At 36.8% G+C, this 21,468-nt stretch overlaps 1 long non-coding RNA gene across 1 annotated transcript in view; it reads right to left on the reverse strand.

Annotated features, from left to right (window-relative positions):
• Window positions 1–20,962, reverse strand: part of LOC136357797 (uncharacterized) — a 418,230-nt gene extending 397,268 nt beyond the window's left edge. Inside the window, exon 1 of the long non-coding RNA XR_010742956.1 lies at window positions 20,675–20,962. This is a non-coding gene — a long non-coding RNA (uncharacterized lncRNA). The remainder of the gene's footprint in view (window positions 1–20,674) is intronic.
• Between the last annotated feature and the right edge of the window lie 506 nt (window positions 20,963–21,468).

Raw genomic sequence — 21,468 nt, forward strand, 5'->3', positions numbered from 1 at the left:
TGAAAAAGGGACAAACCTAACCCCCAACACACTATAATAAGAGGTTTGATCTAAGAATGCCTGAAGGTGGCAGTTAGTGATGATCTCAGGATGTGAAGAAAAAAAATAAAATAAAAAGGAGTGCAAACAGAGAGAGGAATTCCATTCAGGCAGCTTAATAATCATTAGAAGAATTTTAGCAGTAGAAAATATTATAAAAAAAGTTTTACGCTACATGCAGTTTTTAGCATCACTCATTTATCTTTCTTCTGCCTCTGGATAGTACAGGCAATTTATTCTCACATCAGTTTGGTACAGATTATAAGAGGTAGAAAGGTAAAATATAAGCTCATTGAAATTCTGTCAGGTCTGCTGGCACCCTGTTGGTGACAGTTATGGAAATGGATGAAAAGTTTCCAAAAAAAGTAAGTATAATTTACATGTACATATCATAATATCATTTTATGCATTTGCAACTTACATAGCAGTGATGTGATTGACAAAGTTTAGGTAATTGATTCTGCAAATAGTTGAAAATTACAGAAAAAGCACGCATATACAGAAAGATTTAATCTTTTTGATAAAGGAGCAGTTCAGTTTCTCCAGAGGAGAGACAAACATCTTCAGTTACTGTTAGCTTACTGAAACCATGCTTGCAAGCTAATTAATTACTGTTAATTTATCAGTAATTAACACTGTCATCCCCATCTCACTTTTGTGATAATTGGATTGTTTTTCATAGTGTAAAACATTATATGCATGATTTGGATTGATCTTGGGTTTAGGCATGAGCTATTAGAGAGGAGAAGATTTCTTTCTGGGGGATCATACAAAGACAAATGCACCAAAAGTAGACTGTATTTACAAAAAATTGATAAACGATTTTACAAGTCTCAGCAGTTCTCTGAATTCTGCTAAGTGGGTGGTTAGTTTCCACATAAACTGAGTATTTTCTGAAGCGAGAACTGAGCCAGTATCTTTTTCAGTTTATAATACCTGGATAATATGGTCTGGCAAGGGAATTCTGCAGGAGGTCAACACAAAATTTGTGTCTAGGAAAACTGGATCCCAAATAAATTAAATCAGTTCTCTGCTCTTTTTTTTTTTTTTTTTTTTTTTTTTTTTTCCTGGTAGAACAGCCCATCCCTGGACTTCTGACGCTTGGTAGAGAGACTGATATAAATTATATGGCTCTTATTATGTCCAGTAAATTTCTTCTTAATGAGAAAAACGAAGAACATTAAATTTGTTAGATATCTGCTTCTTTGCTGATACTTTAAAATGATAATACAAAGATTTTTGAAGGAAAATCATCTATTAAATTCTTATATGTATTTTACTTCAGTGAAAAATACAAATCTGGGTTCTTCTCAAAGTAATAATTGTCTTCGATTTTATGATTCCATGGTAACGTTGTTTTTGAGAATATCTCTGTTTTCTTAGGAAAGCCCAAATGTGATCACACCCTGCAAACAACATAAATTATTAATTTAATACAGTTTTTTGCTGTCTTTATGAAGAGGTAGAAACCTTCACCTCTTTCATTTCCTGAACATTTGAGCCTAAAGAAGATGTAACACACATTACCTCTGCAAGTCTCTACTCCCTCATATTTTCTGTGCTAATATCTGTTTTTCTGTACAATAATTAAAACAATAGCTCTTCAAGCTTAATTTAGCAATGTAATAAACCCCAGTTTCATGTAATTTCTGGTATTTGAGAAGCTTTGTTTCCTTGTTTTTTTCATCTTTTTTCCCCCTTTCTGCTTCAATAATTTTAGTTATAATGAAAATACAGGTACAGAAATGTTATTAAAATACTGTGGACCACAGATGTATAGGCAATATTGTGTCTCCCTGTCTATGCTGTCAATACTTTGTAAAAGTAAACAAGCTGAGTCTTGATACACAAGCTGAAGATTTGCATGAAGATGTTTATTCAATTGACTTAGATCTTATGGAATTATAAAGTAAGAAAAGAATCTCTTTAGATACTAGGTTTTCCAAAAAATTTTGGTTCATATTAGTATTTTACAAAATGTACAGGTCTTATAGAAGGTTTTGTACTTAGTAAGAGCACAACTATTTTACTACATTCAATGAACTACTCAAAATCTAAATGTGCTCCCCATTGTGTTTTGTAGATCTCAAGTATTCATTTGAAAACTTCATATCAAATTCACTATTTACAATATCTCTACGTTGAACTAATCCCATTTGCAGTAAGATAACTTTAAAGAGTAGCAGAACCTTAGTATTTGTCTTATTATTTGTTTCTTTGCTTTCTAGCAACTCACATTGATTTTTCCACTATATCTCTATATAGGAGCAAATTTTAAAACATCTTGATCTATTTACTGTAAAATATTTATTTTGATGAATCACTTTCTTAACCCTGTTTTGTTGACAAGTATTTAGCATTCAGTAAGTTCTCCTTCAGTATATCACATACATGGTAGATTTCTTGATTAGTGTTCTGCTCAAAGATTTAGATTACAGATCTGCAGCTCAGCTTCTAGATCATTCCTGAAATGGTCAGTAACAATTCACTGTTTCAAAAAACTTTTTTTAAGTAAAGTTATTTATTAAAATGCTTCTGAGACATGAACTCAGATGTAAGTATAGTCAAGCAAGTTGATTTATAAGGTAAATGAATATTCATGGTCAGCATTTTTTACACTCTCAAATCAACCTCCTGCTGCCAAGAGAAGCCAGCGGAACAAGTGCATCTTGTAATGTGCCCAGAGACTCCCACTTTTCTCTCCTGCTTAATCAAGAGAGAGTGCAATCATTTCATGAATCTCGAATGCTCTGTATCCAAAGAGACTTATTTACCTGCAAATATCTTTTCCCAACATTGTTTTTCCTCCTCTTGAGAGAAACCTCATTTCAGCCATTTCTTTAAGAACACTGCACTGTAAGTTCACAATGAAGTGATGTAAAGGAAATAAGGCTTTATGTTATTACAAACATTACCTCTACAAAGGTCAAACAAAGCTTCCCTCTCATAAGCAGGACTGGCAAGCTGGTAACAGTGGATGAGAAGACTGAGGTACTCAACACTGTCATGGCCTTGCAGTACTTGAAGAGGACCTATAAGAAAGATGTGGAAAACTTTTTAGCAGGTCCTTGTAGGAGAAGGAAATACAGGTGACCTGGTCCCTGACATGCAACAGCTGTGTTAATTACCCAACACAGCCTCTGCCCTGATGGAGCTATATCCAAAATAGGTATGTGTGATAAAAGGGAGTGAGTTAACTGATGGAGGGGTAGGTAGTAGAGGAGGAAATCGTGGAGGAGGAACCTTGAGGAAGAGGGAACAAGAGGCTCATGAAGAAGAAGGATCCTGGAGAGAGAGAGAATATCACTGTTGTGAGGTCAGTCTGGGTCTGCAGTTAGAGCCTGTTGTTGGAACCTGCAGTCACAGTCTGGCTGGGTAAAAGCCTGCAGTCAGAGTCTGCAAACTGGTATCTGCAGTCACAGAATCCTGCAGTTTAGCAGGAAATAACCAGCAGTCAGAGGCTGCGAGGGAAACCTACAGCAGGAGCTTGCTGCAGCCAGAGTCAGTGAATAGCTGGAGCCAGGATGGCTGAGCTGTAAAGAGCAATAAACGAAGACCCTTTTTATACTTTGATAAACGAGAAGTCTGTGTCTTGGCTCATTTTTATCCTCTAACAAGAGGGCTGCTGCAGCAGTCCTCTCATGCAAATACAACAGGTAGTGGTTTTACACTGCAGGATGGCAAATTTAGACTAGAAATAAGGAAGGTTTTTACAGTGGTGCTGGTGAAACAGAAGAACAGTTGCTTGGAGAGGTGATGGATGCTCCATTCCTGGAAATATTCAAGATCAGGTTGGATGGGTCTCTAAGAAACCTCATCTGGTGGAATATATTCATGGTTACTGCAGGGAGGTTATGCTAGACCATTGCCTCTTGTCCTATCCTGGAGATCAAGTGCTTCCTCTGTCGGCAGGCAGACGATACTAACTTGAGTGGAAGTGTGTACTTGCCTGGGGGTAGGACACATGAGTGTCCATTGCATCTCTAAGTTCCATTCCAAGAAAAGCATTTACGCTTCACTTTTATGTAATACCTGCCAGCCATGGATGTTGGGTGCATACCAGTCAGCATAAGACAATTAAAACAAGTCCCAATATCTTCCTTGGTCCCATAATTGCATAGAAAACTTTTACTTAACTAAGGGACTGACTTGGTTTTAGCATAAAAAGGGGACATTGTTGGGCTAGTTCCTAGGCAGGCACTGCACATGTAGATGCCTGAATTGCAGTACCTCAATCTTGTAGCAAATTCTAATTTTTATACATTTTAAAGCAGATTTTCTTTGAGAAATTTAATTTAAAAGTTGATAAGATGTTGAAAATAAAAAACTATAAAGTCTATGCTAGAAAATATTACAATAAATTATTTAGGCAAATATACCAACATGGAAATCCTCCACTAATTGAATACAGTATATATTTACAGAATAGTGTTTCTGGTTATAAAATATCAATGACTTCACTTGACACTTTTTTGTTTTGCTTGGTGCTGTTTGTGAATTGAAGGCTATGTGTTCATAACATTTCTGGAACTGGATCAGTAGGCTGGGAAATTGTGTTGCAATGCAATACTATTAGGATACTAAAAGCTGATTTGGTCTGTGACTTCTTAGAGCAAAGTACATTCAAATACAACTTAATGGGACTAAAATTTATCCTCACTAAAAATACTTGCTTTTTCATTTTTATGGAAGATATTTGTAAATCGTCTGAAATTAAAAACAAGCGATTGGAAAGGTGAAAGAAAGGTCTACTTTAAAAGCTTTGGAATTTGTTCTAAAGAAAATGATTGTATTTTTAGCTACTCAAAGATTGAGTATCAATCATAGTTTATAATTATTTGGCAAAGCCACATATTAATAAAAATCTATGAAGTTAAAATGAGCTGATAAATTCACAAATTTATTTTCCTTAAATGAAATGTGTTCCAACATTTATGCATATTCAGAACATATGAAGTTAATTTTATGTTATTATTAAGGACAAGATGGGTTATTTATGTAGTGTTTCAAAAGATGTCAGTTTAGTTGATGCTTTGGGTTTGTTTTCTTTCCTCTGGCTCTGTGGCATTTGCCTCTGTATGAAATGGGATTCACTTTTAGAAACAGATTTTTTTTTTCAGTCAACAATTTTTCCATCTTTGGGACAAGATCCTGAAATGATGGAATTTAGTCGTACCCATGAAATTAATCATATCACAGAGACAGAGCAGAACAGAGGTTCACAGCAACAGGGTCTCTGTCTCCCTCTTACATAGACAAACCATAGTGCATTAAAATTAGCTTTCATAGAGATTTTAAACTGGGAAAGACCTAAAATAGGTGCTTACCCCATCTTTCTGCTTCAAAGTAATACCTGCATCTCTATTAGTCAATTCCTAAACACTTCCACAACAGTGCAATCAAACCTTCCCAGATACACTAAAACCACATTTTATTATCTTGTCATATTTTACCAGTGACAATGAAGACTCAAGACTATTTATGATTTACTGTATCCTCACGTCTACTTCTAGTTAGTGGGTTGTTTGCTGTTGATAGATAGCGATTATTTCTGCCTAAACTTAGTGTACCTTATGAAACATATAGAGTCATGCAACATTTCACCCTCTTCTTCATTCTTTCAGTACCTAAACATCCCCCTGTGATGCAGTGCTTGAGTCTTTAGTTAGCTCAGCCACCACGACACTATGCTGAGAACAGGACAATTCTCCCAGACAGATGATGAGAGACACGGCTTAGAGCCTCTTACTCTACAGCAATAGGACCTTCAGGGCAGTGTAGGTTGAGAATAAAGAATGAGAAGGAAGTCTTCTGTTTGTAATCCCAAAAGGCACCTTCTTAAGGTTCAGGGGCAGAAAAACACCAAATGCAGGGTGCAACAGCTTATAAATTAGGGAGATGCAAGGGGCAGGTACCAATCCTTAACCAATAGGAAGAGGATAGAGGAGGAGAACAAGGAGGAGTTTTATACTTCAGGAACCAATGGGAAAACAGTAGGAAGAGGACAGGTCACATGGACCAATGGGGACCCAGGTTTTAGTGGAATTCCAAGGAGGAATTTAAGCAAGGGTTGGCCCAAGGGAAAGATTGATGTAGAACATACAAGAAAAGTGGGCAGGGTTAGGTGAAACTGATAACTTAGAGGGAGGAAACGACCTCTGGGACAAACCATTAATCCAGGAGGGGAAAACATGGAGGTAATGAAAATTCAAACACACTACAACACCCCTGAATGCTATTTCTGTCCTTTAATGTACTTGAAACTTATCCTACTTTGATATCAGCTTGAAAAAATAATAGTCATAATTATGGCTTCAGGTCATTAAGTAGAATACTGAAAAACAGCTGTCCTGGGACAACAGTGCCATAAGGATTTAATTTAATGGATTCTTCTACTTGGACAGTGAACCATTAATGTTCTCTGACTGCATATTCCCAAATAGTTTTGCAATCCACTTATCATAAATGCATTTAAACAATTTTCTTTTGCGTCCATATGATGCTGGCACTAAAAACTTATAAAAAACATTACTGCTTTTTAAATATAAAATTCTAGAATATTGGTTCCTTTTTTGTCTGTAAGGCCTATTATGTTATCCTGGGAAGAATTTAACTGGTTTGGTATGATTTGCTCTTGAATAATTCATGTTGGCTGTTGCTTGCTGAAGGTCTAAAGTGCATGGCCTAAAAGACGGACTTGTGAAATCAGAAGAGAGCTTGTCATAGAATGACACTGCCAATACCTCTTGCTATTTCTGGGGTAAGGCTCAGAAAATATTGTCTGTTCCAGGGATTTTGTAACAATTTGTCACCTGGAATTATTCTTTGACAAGTTGATTTCCTCTATTGAACTGATGTAGATGAACATGGAATGGCTTTAAATTTCTTGGAAAGCTGAAAGATGCCCTTGTTAGTCTCAGTAGAAATTTGAAATGAAGAGAGTATTTGTTGACTAACGTAGGAGGGACTGGCATTCAATTGACATGGTTTTCTTAGGTTACTAATATATGAGGAGAACAATGGCCTAGGTAAGGAAAAAAAAAAGTCAAACCCTGTTGCTTGCAAGAATAATTCAGTTATCTAAAAGTATGTTTATTCTTTTCTTTTCTTAGCTGACAAGTTTAATAGTGTCAGACACTTTCATGGTTTCCACATGTCAGTGAGGGAACTAATAGCCAAGAGACTATTCTAAGCAGAAGAATGTATTAATTTATTCATTTTTAGCTTCTCAAAAATATTCTCTATGCACCATATATCAACTGGGAAGGAGCTACTAGATCTAAAGCAGAGAAACCTGTGAGATGAAATTGAAGGACAGATACAGATAAATATATATACACAAAAACTTAGATAAGTTGAGCCAAGCACAATGACAAAAAAAAAGATTCTTTATGCACTTTTATCTGTGTGGGAACAGGGAATAAAGGTCTAAAGCCTTGGCAGGGGTTTATGGATAGGTAATATCCATATATAAGAGCTTGAGGCCATCAAACTTAGTTGTTATCACTACTTTTTTTTGCTAAGAACTAAAATAGAGGCTTTGATGCTGCTGTCAGCTTTACCAGAATGGCTGACTGCTGAGAATAATACATTTGGGAGATGAGATCCAAGGTAAATTCTTGTTCTGCCCAATCCTAAACTGCATCTTCTAAGAAAATGCTATGAATATGTTTGAAGGGAGAAAATTTGGAAGAATAATTTCAAACTTTATCTAGAATCTAAATAAAAGAAAAAAATTGTTGGTGCTCAGTGGATTAGCAGTCTATCACGTTACTGAATTTTTCCTCTGTGGTGTCAATCCCCACAATGCCTCTTGCAAATATTACATCTATGTTGGTCACCAGTACAGAAACAACTGAACCTCAAACAAAACAACAAAAAAACCAAATCCTCTTTCAGTGCTTCTCTGTAATGCTGTGCCACTTCTCCAGAAGAGAAGAGAGATTAATGTCAGCAAGTACCTCCTAAGAAGCACAGACTAAGTCATTGGGGTGTTGGGGTGCAACCATACTCTGATAGATGTGAATACCTCCATGGCAAATATTTTTTCATGAACAGTTTGGAAATTTGGAACACAGCAAAAGCTTCTGAAAATAAATTTAGGTGGCAGAAACTACATTTTAGGTAATATCACACTTACAAATTAAATCTGAAAGATCGTGACATTGGATTGCAAAGGTCATATTGTGGTTATAGTCTTGAATTTTATTGCCAAAAAATTAATGGAATTAGCTCCATAAATGAAATTATCATGTACATAAATGGTCACAAAAATATTTAGTATGGAGAAGACTCTTATCACTGCCCTTCCTTTTCTATTCTGTATGTTTATTTCATGATCAACATGGAAAACTCAGAAATGAGCCTTGTCTTACAAGAAATTCTCTGTAAACAGAGGCAACAACTACAAGTGCTGCATGTGGACTCTCTCCCTTCTTAGGTGTTTGATGGCCTGCAAATAACTCTGCCTATAGCCCTTGCAGCTTTTATAATTTATACTTGTGAATTAAATAATCGACAAAAGATAAGAATTGTGAGTGGAGAGGTAACTGCAAGCCTCCAGAATGTGCCCCTACCTTCCACACAAATTTTAACCAATATAAGTGTGTAGGGAGGAAGAAATGTTGACTTCTGGGGGCTGGTGCTTTTTGCTCCTTCATTACTGTTTGTTTTTTGGCTGTGTAGCATACTGAGCTTAAATTGAGGTTATATCTGTCTCCTCCTTACACAGAGGAGTATTGTATTGCAGTCTCAGAGTACAGCAGAAAACCTCACTTTGTGGGTCACTTCATGTGTTCTCAGAACAGTAACTACTGAACTGGACATGAATTACAAATATTGCAATCCTATAAAAATTCATTGATAATCTTTCCTATGAAATTTTGCTTTTCTGCCTGTCTGATAAAATCGATCTCAGCTACTCAAACATTCATGGAAAATAAACATGAAAAGGTAACGAATGTGGCTGAGCTGAAATTTGGTCTAGAATCTCAAAACTCATTTCTCAAGTTCCATTTCTGTTCTCTTTACTATTCAGCTAGTTGTGGTAAGAAAGCTAATGTTCATGTTGCTTTTAGCTGCCAGCATTTCTGCTAAAACCGTAGCTCTTAGAAACCCCAGGGGATGGTGTAGATGGGGAGAAAACATGCAAGAGATTTAAATTTTCTTTTGCATCAACTTCTCCTATTTTTATCTTTCCTCTGTAAAGTAGCTAAGGAAGAAGACTCAAAACTGTATGTAGAAAGCAGGTTTTAGAAAGTACAGAATTCTTCCACAGTAGGCCAAACCTCTGATACTTTGGCTATTTAGACTTATTTTGATAAGTGGATTACTGATTTCCGTATGTAGTTCTCAATGAGGAATACATGGTGTGGGATTATTTTTCACTGAATCCTGCTACCTCTCTTTAGGTTCAGTTTATTGAGTCATCATTTATACAGTGTAAAGAAACTCTGTATGAGATATTGTGGCGGTGCCCATATCGCTGAGTCCGGCCAGCCCTGGCACCACAGCAATATCTGGGTCTTGGCTAGTCAGGAGCGGAGCGTGGAGGTGACAGAGAGAATAAAGGAGGGACTCTCGAGGGGGTAAATCCAAGAGCGGTTTATTTGGCTCCGACGTGAGTCCTCACCTCAGGGTACCAACCTCAGAATGACCCCAAGTAGGACTTTGCAACGACTTTTAAGGGGGGTGTAACACAGGGATGGGTTCAGTCAGATCACCAATGGATACAGTAAGGGTGTGGCTCAACATACAATAGACAGGTGCAATAACCATACAGAAAATAATGGGAGGGGGAAGCCTGGATCCTGTCCAGTCACTCGACGCTCTCCCTGGAATATTCTGGATGCAGGGAGAGGCCCCTGAGTGACTGACAGGACCAGGGAGTTATATAACAGATGACTGACAGACAACTGTAAGTGGGGGCAAACCATAAGGGGAAGAAGATAGGAGGGTACATAGAACAAACCATTGCATATAGCTTTACAAAATGAATATAAAGGTGAACCTAAACAAAATGCACCACCACAAGATATATTCTTATCTTGAAAAGTAAGAAACAATTATTTACCAGTTCGGTATTCTCAGAACATAGCTAAGATTTGATGATTTAATGAGCAATTAGGCTAAGCGTTGGTCTCCTCACCAGTACTCTTAAGGCACAGTAAGAGTTTCTGCTGCCCTCATAGTTGTCAGTCAGAAGGCTCAGAGTAACCTCTAATCGCTCCTTGAAAATATTCTCAGTGAGGCAGCTCTGAATTGCCAGATGTCACCCACTCAGTTACCACTGGTGACACTGATAATCTCAATTTGAAGACCCAGTGATTCCTAACTACCTAACTATCTGTACAACTTATGTTTTATTATTTTATATTTTTTCATGTTAATGCTTTTCTTGGATGCTTGAGCCACTATTTATCTAGTCTCAACAGAGCTGTCTCTGGCTATCATTTTGTCTCTCTTATTTTTCTGTCCTCTTTTCTCCCATGTCTCTAAACCAAGAACTTTTTCAGAAGTCAAATACCAGGTTATGCTGCTGGGCCAGTTCATATTTGGGTCTTGAACTCTTGGCTGTGGAACGCTATGGAAAAGGGATTTAGAGCAGTATTTACAAAGGAAGAGGTTTATAATCTTTATAAGTGACTGTTGTCTAAGTGAAAAAAATCAACAGGCAATCAATATATAGGCAGTTTAATTATGCATTTTATAAAGTGAAAGCAAATCTTTCTTTTGCTGGAATTTGTGAATCCAGAAGAACCTATTGAAACAAAGATGCTTGAAATTTGAGGGTTTTCAATTTTTAGTGTTTCCAGCTTCAAAGTCATAAATCCTGACAAATACCTTTGATATGTCACAAGGAATAATATTTTCATCTAATGTGAATGAATTTCTGTTAGATTATTATGCAAAATCATTATAAGCAGGGAAGCTGTTGACTGTCTGCAGAAAAATGTTTATTTGAAATTTTTTTATTCATAAAAAACCTTTGCATTTGTACAGTAATAAAAGAAGGAAAAAACCCTTTTTTTCAGAGAAAATAATGTCACAGATGGACACAGGAAAAAATAGAAAAGAAAAGCTGTCACTTTATCAAAGCAGAATCGTTACAGCTAGTTCAAACTGTTTAGATTTGACAAAATGAGAAACATTTATATATATAAATAATATAGATGTATGCTATATACAATATATATTGTACTGCAACTTTGCTATGAATAACATAAGCATTCAAAAATTGTTAAACTTTTCTTTAGCTGCTGCTTGTTTCAAGGATCAGCAATGAGAAATCAAATAGAAAGTAATTTCACACATTTAGTTTACAGGTTTTTTTGCTGATTTCTAACCGATTCAGAGTATCTATTTATAACTGTTAAAACAAGACTGTATTTCTCTTAGTACAAAATAAACTCTTGAACATTAAAGTAAAACCTTATTTCCTTCAAGTCAAATTTCCTTACTTTGCTAATAGTTAATAGATTGGTGAGAAATACTCATGTTCTATCATATAAGTTATAAGAAATAATAATTTAAAAAAATCTCAAAATAATTGTGTAAGCTAACCATCAGCTATCATCACATATAAAGCTCCTAGCCTTAAATTGATAATGTGTCTATTCAGAAAATGCCCAGTGAGATGATCAGCACCCTTTTCCTAGTACACCTCCTGGGTGATAGATAACTCAACATATGGCTCATTTGTTTGGCTCACGGATTTTATTATTCTCACTTTTGCAAATGTTGCATGTTGCATCGAATTACTGTTAATCATCTTCCAGGTACCAACAAACACTCTTCCAGTTCACGTTACAGACCTCATCTCAGCTGCCTCCTTTGGAAAGAAGAATGCTGTAACTCTGAACGATGGGTGCAAGGAAATATCATAACTCTTTTCTAGGAAGAATAATGTACAGTACCACCTGTGCTAGTAAAGCCATACTGAGCAAGATTTGTTATACTAAAAGAATGCAGCTGCTTCAGATTGCCCTGCAGCTCAGTGCTTTGACTATTATTCTTTATAATTTTGGTAGTCTTTATTTACTGAGAGTAGTTAGATCTAATAAAATGTAGATACAGATATAAGTATTTAAGCTTTTTTTTACTCAGAATTTTCTTGTTCCTTGTGGTCAGGTTTCTCTCTGCCGTACCTGGGGTGTTGATAGCATACAGCTAATGCAATCCTTTTTCTAACTGGAAACACAAGTGCACACTTAATTTACCTTTTCTTCAGAGGTGAAAGGACTGAAAACTCCAAACTGTTGACTAATGAGCTACACAACTATCACCTGCATTGTTTGGAGTAGCTCTAATGAGTTTTCACACACTTTATTTAGCAACCTGTATAAGGCTTACACTTTTTTAAAACAGGAGCTCCAGAGAGAACCAAGGGAATTCATCCTGGCTGTTTCTTTCTGAGTTTAAATGTAAATAAGCAAAGATTCACAAGCTATTCTTACCCCCACACTGGATAAAGGCACACTTTCTATGGCAGGGAGAACAGAAAAGGGCAGCTGGAGCCTGAGAGGATCAGATGGGGAGGTAAGGAAGGCTATGAATCAAATCTTCTGTTATAGTACAGTGTAAAAAAAAAATATTAGAAAGGTGAATATAATTATGTTAATATTGATACTGTTGCATATACCTGGATCCTACTCTTTATGCATATATCAATAAGGGCTCTACATTTGAAGTAAGTAAATCCCATCTTTAGAGGCTCTATGTTCAGCCTATTCACACCTTCAGGCATTCGACCACTGTGGAGGCTCCTAAGGGCTATGTGGAGGGAGCAACGCTCCAGGCACTCCCATGGAGGGAGCCTAACCCTTGAGTTTTTCTATCCAAGTTATTTAACCCTGTACTGTTTGAAGTTTACTTCCTGATATGTTGGTTACCTTACCCCTGATTGGTTGTTGTGTCTTCTCCTCAATTCTGTACTCTGATTGGTTCGTTTTGGATCCTTTCCCCTATTGGTTGACTTTTCAATCTGCACCCCTATTGGTTAACTTTTCAATCCGCGTCCTTATTGGATAGTTTTTCAATCCGCATCCCTATTGGTTGGTTTAGCAAACCCCACCCCCTAAATTATGAATAAAAACCAGGCTCTCCGGACCTTTGGGTCCTTCTTCGGAGAGTCGGCGAGGAATAAAGAAGGCTCCTGGAGAAGACCCCCGGCTCCTGTGATTTCTCCCGCGCCACCTGGGTCACCCCTGCCTAGAAGACAGCTGCATCAGCAGCTGCGGCCTGGATAGAGCTGGCAAGCTTGATCACTGCGGTGATCTCACAAAAAGAGCTGATCACTCTATAGGAGTGCCTGTGCCGCCTGAGCTGAGGCCGTCTCTCCGTGGGCAACTCACTTGGGAAGGTCATGGCACCCAGACCATCCCAGCCAGGGAACTGGGTGGTCGGCGACAGACCACCAATATTTCTCTGCTCTACTTGTAATGAAGACATTAATTTCCTTCCCCTTCTTCATTAGGACTTATTGTTTACTAAATATGAGAAAAAAAACACACACAAATGTGGTTGCTCTATTGTGCTCCTGCCCTTTGCATGGGTGCTTTAAGGTGAGGTACTCAATACCTACAGAACCAAAACACCCAGGCAATTCTTTAATTGCCCCCTCACTCATTAAAAAGATAAAACTAGACTTCAAAGGCATACGTGGGCAGGAATAATAAGTCACAGGAGAAATCACAGGAAATTATTTCAAGATCTTATTATAGAATGCACTTTTTTTCTTTCTCACATGGAGCATCTCTCTTGTCAGACACGCTGTTGCAGATTACTTTGCACCCTAGCGTGGCTGGCACCTTTCCTACCTTGTGAATCCTTTATTCTATAGTTGAGCTGTTGTCAATTTTTCTGCTACCATGCCCATGAGGTAGTCATACTTCCTGCACTTTCTCAGTACGTCCATGCTTATTAGAGCTGATTATCTAGGAGAAATTGCTCCATCTGTCATGCCTATTAATATTCAAGTTTCTACTATTTAGTTCCTGGTTTTGGAGGTTGTTTCTGTTGTTGCTGGGCTTTTTTTTTTTTTTTTTTTTTAGTAATTTTTTAACTTTTTCTTGTTTCATTAAAGAGAAAAAGAACACCACAAATCAATGCTAGTACCCAAAGAAAAATCTGTGTCATCACCAGTAGAAAAATCATTACGTGATCACTGCATCATCAGAAACCAAACTAACCTCAGATTTCCTACCATCACTGGGGTAAACACTAGTATGTCAATAACAGAGACATAAAGGATTCTCAAAAACACTTTCATGATACATTTTATTCGTTCCTGCCTGTTTTGTCGGATAATCAGTAGTATAATGTAATTCAATTCAGAAAGAACTGTAAACTTCTGCTGAAAATGATCAAGTGTGTTTTAAAAAAACCTAGAAATATAGAAAGCAATATTTTACAGACTTGTAGGTACATCAGTTGAAAGGCATGCCTAAATATACTAATTTTAATAAACATAAGACCTTTTGTAAGGGCAGACATTGCTTTGCCTATACTACCTTTCAATGTCAACTCCAAATCCTTTATTCCTTTTTAAATTTACTTCCTCCTTCATAAAATCTGACCTTTTGTGGGTGATTTTTCCTTACCTTTCCTCAATTCCTTTGCTTCTGAATGCATCTGGTATTCTTCTGCCTTCCTATCTTTTTCAGATAGTCGTCTATCCCTAAAATAGCTCAGTAGTTACCTTTCCTTTATAATGTTTTTGTAGTCTCATATGTCTGAGTACTGCAGTTCAGATAAACACAGGGCACAAGGAAGATGAAACATTGTGCAAAATGGAAATACAAATACTTATTGTCTGGAAAGGAATATTAAACACTTTCAGCTTTTTTCTACTATTTACTTTGCAGCAAAAATCATCAAACTCCATAAAGGCATTACATGGACGGAAGGTTTGATGCTAAGAGCTTATCACAATATGTGCATGCACCTCTATTACATTTTTGAAGAGATTACAGATACTATTAATTTTCTTTAGGAAGCACTTGCTTGATTTGATTAATTTGAGTTAACTGTACTGTGCTGTACATAACCTTTGCTTTTATTAAGTGGTGAGCATTTGCTAGCATTGAATTTCTTTAACCTCTTTGCATATTGTTCTTCTGACTGTTTTCATGAGTTACAATTGTTCTGAGCTCTTCCTCCTATTTTCCAGTCTTCTCAAGGCTAGGATTATTTGTCCATTTTCTACAGCTGTTTTTTCCTTTTTTATTTTGGGGATATCCAACAACAAGGTGTCAGTTGTTTAAATCATGGTGCTGATAATGCCAATGTCATGGGTTTGATCCCTGTAAAGGCTATTCACTTTAAGAGCTGGACTTGATGGTCTGTGTGGGTTCCTTCCAATTCAGAATGTTCTGTGATTCTGAAATCAATACAAAACAAAGCCCCACAAATTATGCCTTTCACAGGTATATTACTATGCAGCATTCATGGACTTTAGAAGAAAATAATGTCTTGTAAATGACATGGATATTAATAGCCATAAGTACCTCAGAAAATACAGGTTAATGGTAAAAATACTTTTTCAAAATAAACCTATAGGGTCATCAATTGGCACATTCTCAGTTGTCCAAAATCTGCTCATCAGCCTTACTAAAACCAAGATATGCTTTCTCAAAATCTAGAATTCAGCCTTCCAAAACGGTTTTACCAGGCAAGCAGCTAAGTGTGCCATCACACACTCTCTGCCCCAAGCTGACAAGTCCTCACCCAATCTCTGAGCAACAGCCACCTTGGAAGACAAACAACACTCCCTCCCCCATTTACCCACATTTTCTTCATCTACCCTTAATTTTAATTGCTGAGCATGATACTGTAGGGTATAGAATATCCCTTTTACCAGTTTGGGTCAGCTGCCCCACTTCTTGCTAACCCTCAGACTATTTTTTCAGAGGACGGAGTGGTGAAAAAAGAAAGACTTGATGCTGTGCTGCAAGCATTGTTCAACAATATGCTGCCAATGGCTTTAAGCACAAATCCAAAACACAGGACTATATGGGCTGCTATGGAATAGATTAACTTTGTCCCAGTCAGATAGTGTACTTATGTTTCTCAAACTTATCTTTAAATTTTGGATTATCAAATGATGTTTACCTAATATACAACTTACCACTTGCTATACTGGCAATTCACACTATCTGTTATTCTGTATTTCTTTTTGTAAATTTCTGACAAATTTTAATACCCAAATTATAAGTAAGTTTTGCTGTGTTTGTGAAAATTCTTGCTGTGACAAGGTGAAGAGATTTTGTAAGCAAGTATTCATAGAAAATTAAACAAAATTTGAGATAATAGTTCAGTTTTTCCATGAAAATGAAGCTAAAGAAAAAAAAATAACTTCCTATTATTATAAAAAATATTCAAACTTATTTGAATACTTTGGACTTTATTTTACTTGAATGAACTATTGGGAAGGTCAATACTGAACTCACTTAATGACATCTCTTTTCTTTATGGAGGAAGGCAAAATCTGTCAAACAAAAGCTAAAAGGGCTTCATTTTGCCCTCATGTTCTCTGTGAGCCCTGCAGAAAGATCAGTGGAGTTATGCAGTGGTTACCCTTTAAACTATAATAAATCTGCTCCTCCTAGCTTTGAAATTGTAGGGAGTCACATTGGCTCTAAACAGTTTTTCTATCTAGCTGCTTTTGATACTGTTTTTGGTGATTCTCTGCTTGTCTCTGCTCGCTGTCACTAAGAAAAGAGGTCTTCTTGCCATCTGCACCGTCAGTCCATTGCCATGCAGTAAAATCTCTTAATTCTACTCTAGAATTTGTGAGTGCCACTAGTTTCCATGATCTGAAAAGGCAAATTAATGAATTAGTATTAGTGCTTATTATAATCCCGATGAGAAAGGCACTCAGACCTCTTAAGGTATTGCTTAAAACACCATATACTGCAGCTATGAGGAGAAATAAAAAGTGAGTAGTTTATGATAGATTAGATAGTTTAACCTTATGCCTCTTCAGCTTTCAGGGAACCCCAGGCTCTACAGCACTAGATGAACCTCCTAGCAATGTAGATCATGCTGTGCAGAAACCACTCATGGAGAGGTTTGCAGATACATTGTTTTTTTGCACCTCTTATAAGGTTTTCTTAGCAGAAAACAATTCTGTCCATCAGTTCTAGTGGTGAGGAAAAGGATGTTACCATGTAAACAGCTTCTGCTTCACTTTAATGTAAAGGCAAGAGTTTGTATGTGGCATAATTGCCAATGTCCACAGGGCATCGGCTCAGAGCCCTCCACTGTATTCACTGTTTGAGGACATCAGGTATCAGCTCCCTCCAGAGGCTCAGGAGAGTCTTTTCCACTCTCTGCACCTGCCTGAAAGGAGGCTGCAGCCAGCTGGGGATCGATCTCTTCTCCCAGGCAACCAGCGATACATCAAGAGGACGCAGTCTTAAGCTGAGCCAGGGCAGGTTGAGGCTGGACATTAGGAAGAATGTGTTTTAAGAAAGAGTAATTAGACATTGGAATGAGCTGCCCAGGGAGTTGGTGAAGTTACTATCCCTGGACGTGTTTAAGGAAGACTGGATGTGGCACTTGGTGCCATGGTCTGATTGACAGCATGGTGCTAGGTCATAGGTAGGACTTGATGGCCTCAAAGGTCTTTTCCAACCCAGGTGATTATGTGATTCTGTAATTCATCTTCACCCATGGATCTGTTGCCAGGTTCTTTTCAACCACTGGCTTTCCATTGTGCAAAAAATTTAGAAAATGAAACAAGGAAGTGTTTGAGCCGTGGTTGCTTCTGTTTGCCCATCTTGCCTTTATCTGTGTGAATGCTTAAACCACACTCACATACACGCATGCAAAGAAGAAAACTTCTTACTGATAAAAGAAAGGACACAAAATGATTCAGTTTGTGACCTTCTATGACCATTTGGAAGACTTCAACTTGGCCTTGGAATTTATACACAGTCATAGGAATGGAATAAGCATTAACTTGAACTGAAAAATTCATGAAACTTTATAGTCTTTTCACCATTTCATGAAGTCAGCAAATTTCTAATGCTTTTCAAATGTGAATTCAGGATTTTGCCTAGAGGCTTTCATTGCAAAGAATGCTAATCTGATTAGGAGGAGACGGAGATGCAACACTGCTTTTACTAATTATTTGTATAGAAAGAGGAAGCAAACTTGTACTTTTTAGATGCCATATTTTCTTCAGACATTTTTCAAACAAATTAACTCTATCAAAGTTCCTGGAATATCTTCAGATAGATACTGAAATCACTGAGATTATAGTTTGGTAAATAGTTTAAAACAGTTTAAAAGTCAAAGCAATTAGAAGAGGGCACTTTTGCTGCCAACCTTTCCCAAAATTGTGTAGCCTGCCTGGATATTCAATCCTTGCTTCCCTGGTGCCATGGATTATTTTCACATCTAGGCACAGAGTCCTTGTGAAAATAGTGTACCCTTTTAAAAATACCCTTTAAAATTTTATTTTAGGATGAATAGGATCCTATTAAGATTCCATAAAGCAAAGAAGCTAGAATGATCTCTGCTGCTTCAGCTTGCAAAGCAAATATTTTTTTACTTGCGCTTGTTTCTTTATATTTTTTAAAAGTGGCATAGAAACCATTAGCAGCAGCATTTCTCATAACAATAGTGAAGGCAGCAATAAATTCCATGTTACATCCTACAATCAGTATGAAACACCTCATTTCTTTGAAGTTAAAACATCCACAATAAATATTTAAAATTAATAGTGGTGGTTTGCCTTTGAAATTAGTCCATCCATATCTCCTATAAATTGATAAAATGAAACTTAATCAATCTAGCTCTATTCAACTAGTTTCCTACTGGTTCTGATGGAAGGCAATCACCAACATCCAAAGGGTCATTTAGTTCTGCCTCTCACGCATATTTATATTTTGATAGAATTCCTCAGTTGAAGATGCAGATTTTTTTTTCCATGGCTTCCCCAACCCTGCTTATGGCCCAGGGCCCCATTTCAGCTCCCTGGAACAATGACACTGCAGAAGGACCTGTGCAGCTCCCCACATCTCTCCTGCCTAGCCACAGTCCCTGCAAGTCTGATTACCTGGGGACCATATCCCAGCCCAGCCTTGGCCTGCACCCATCCCATGGACATAGCTGATGCCTGGGGCTGGGGCAGCCCCTGTTGCCTCCATCTACTCTGCTCTTCTCAAGCTGTGCCAATGTTTCCTGAAGTAAGGATTTAGGAGAGAGATTTTCAAAAAACTCCTATGTCACCCTCTAGCTTTCCTGGAGCTCTGCAGAGAACTCTTAAGTGGCAAAAAACTAAATAAAAATATAATTTCCCTCCACTGAATGAGCAATGGGTTTTGATCTGAAGAAAAGACGATTTGCAGCAGCTCTGAATTTTTTCCTAGCCTACTAGCTGTGAGGCCAATTTCAAATCCACAAAACCTTTGTAAATTTACTACTCATAAAAATCCTATTTTATTCCGGTTTCATTCCTTTCTATCTCCCTTACTAATTATATGAGCTCAAACAAATTTTTAAATATTGCATTTTCATCAGTTAAGATAAATAAGGAGCTTTATACTCTTGTTGATGCATGCTTCCTCCCATGTGCTTTGGTGGATCCTATTCCGGGATGGATAGACAACAAAATGGGAAAAGATCTCTGCATTCTATGCAAAAACTGTGCTTTATGAAGGGGCTTGTTGTGATGATGAAGAGTTTTTAGGTAGCATCCATTATGTCAATTAATGTAAACTAAGCTATGAATTATCCAAGAATAACAATTAACCTGAATCTAGACCTACCTGTGAAATGATTGTTGAATTTCCCTTAGGTAGACAAAGCCAACACTAATCAAATGCAGTGGTGTCAGCCAAGCCAGGAATATTTTTATAAGTTGAGTTCTCTAATTTTCTTTTCCTGATCTCTAAAAGACAAACAAAAGCAAGCCTGACACTAAGCCTGGCCAAACCAGAACACAAAATATAGCTTTATTTACTCTCTGCCAGACACGGTTTAAAGTGTGTGGAGTTAATTTATAATTTTCTGCTTTCAGTAAATACTGTTTATGATAGAAAATAATCAATTTCTATCTCATATTATTAGAGATAAATAGATTTTGTGTATTAACCCCAGAGAGATAATGTATGTAAGAAATAAAGTATGGTGATACTTTATAATGCATCAGGAAAAACCAAACCAGTGAAAAATAGGAAGGAACTCAAACTCAGGCTCAAAACAACAGATTAATAGCAGCAAGAATAATAACTCTTCTGATGGAAGTGCAGAGTGGAGATTTTTTTCTCAAAATTAAAGGGGAAAGGAAGAGAAATGTGCCACTTTGTAAAAAAGCCCACTACTGAGATGACATTTCAATAATTGATATCCTATTAAACTAAAAAGAAATTAAATAGAAAATAATTTGAAATATAAGTGTGAGATAAAACACCCAAAACTGAACATATACTCTATATATGTCTAGTATGGACAGCATTTAAATGAATTCTTTATACAAGACTAAGGAGGAAATTTTGGCAGTGATGTTATTATGTAAGGAGATAAAATTTTTATATGAGTATCATCTATATCTGTTGAACTAGAATTTCATCTGAAAGTCGCAAGATCCAAAAAGTTGTGGGGGTTTTGTTTGTTTGTTTGTTGTTACTTTTTTTTTTTTTTTTTTTGTGGTTTTTTTTTTTTTTTTTTTTCGTTTTTTTTTTTTTTGGTTTTTTTTGCACAAGCTATGTTGCTGCAGGAGGAAATATTCTCAAATACCAGGAAAAACAAGAAACGTCATGTAAGTTTATTTTTTTTATACTGCTTGTAAATAGGAGACAGAATATATTCCATCACCATAATTTATTTGTTATTTCCACCTCTTTATTAATCTAGAGCTAAAGTATATGAAGATCCCTATAATGCTACTTGGGATATGAACATCATGTAGTAGAGAGATGGAGTCAAATACTATTGGTTATCTCGGGCATCACATGGGACATTCTGAGACAGGTTTCTCTGATCACTCCAGATGCCTGTATGTGGGCAGCTGAAACAAGCCCAAAGACAAGGATTCATTTTCATATTCCAGACACACAAACTCAATTTTGTTTAAATGGAAGGATCTATCATATAATTAGGTGAGCTATGGATTTGTAGCAGTAAGAAATGCAATATGAGACTTCATTACTCCATATGTAGTTATCAGTTCTTTTTTAAAATACTCCATCTGACTTCCAGCTGGAATTCCAGCTCTCCAGCAAGTCTGAGCTCATGTCTACCATTCCTTGGTGCATTCCCTCCAAAAGGAATAGCTTTCTACACTGGCTCTGTCCTGGAACTCTATTCAACTCAAGTGACCTATATAAAGAAAAAGAAATCTGAGACTCTGTGACTCAACATTTTTTTCTCAATTTATCTAGGGGAATGGATTTTACGATAAAGAAGTTCTTGTTTCCTTTG

This window comes from Sylvia atricapilla, chromosome 2 (genome assembly GCF_009819655.1).
Source record: "Sylvia atricapilla isolate bSylAtr1 chromosome 2, bSylAtr1.pri, whole genome shotgun sequence".
Taxonomy (NCBI): Eukaryota; Metazoa; Chordata; class Aves; order Passeriformes; family Sylviidae; genus Sylvia; species Sylvia atricapilla.